Raw genomic sequence first — 300 nt, forward strand, 5'->3', positions numbered from 1 at the left:
GGCCCCTCGTCAATGGGCCGCGGCCCGGGTCAGTCCACGAAGCCTGGCGGGGGCAGCGCCCGACCCCTCCCCGACCTTCCCGGGCCAGGGCGACCGGGAACTTCGGGGGCAGCGCTGAGGACTTCACAGATTTCCGATGCCGCTGACCTGGGCCAAAGGCGGACACCACGGCATGCCGGGAGTTGTAGTTCAGACTCCCTCGCTGCAGGCATCGCGCGAGCCTGAGTGGAGGGCCGCGCGGCGTGCTGGGAGTTGTAGTTCGGGATTGGTCGTGGCGGGGTAGGGGTGGGGGTGGGGGAC

This window comes from Myotis davidii, unplaced genomic scaffold, assembly GCF_000327345.1.
Source record: "Myotis davidii unplaced genomic scaffold, ASM32734v1 scaffold991, whole genome shotgun sequence".
Classification (NCBI taxonomy): domain Eukaryota; kingdom Metazoa; phylum Chordata; class Mammalia; order Chiroptera; family Vespertilionidae; genus Myotis; species Myotis davidii.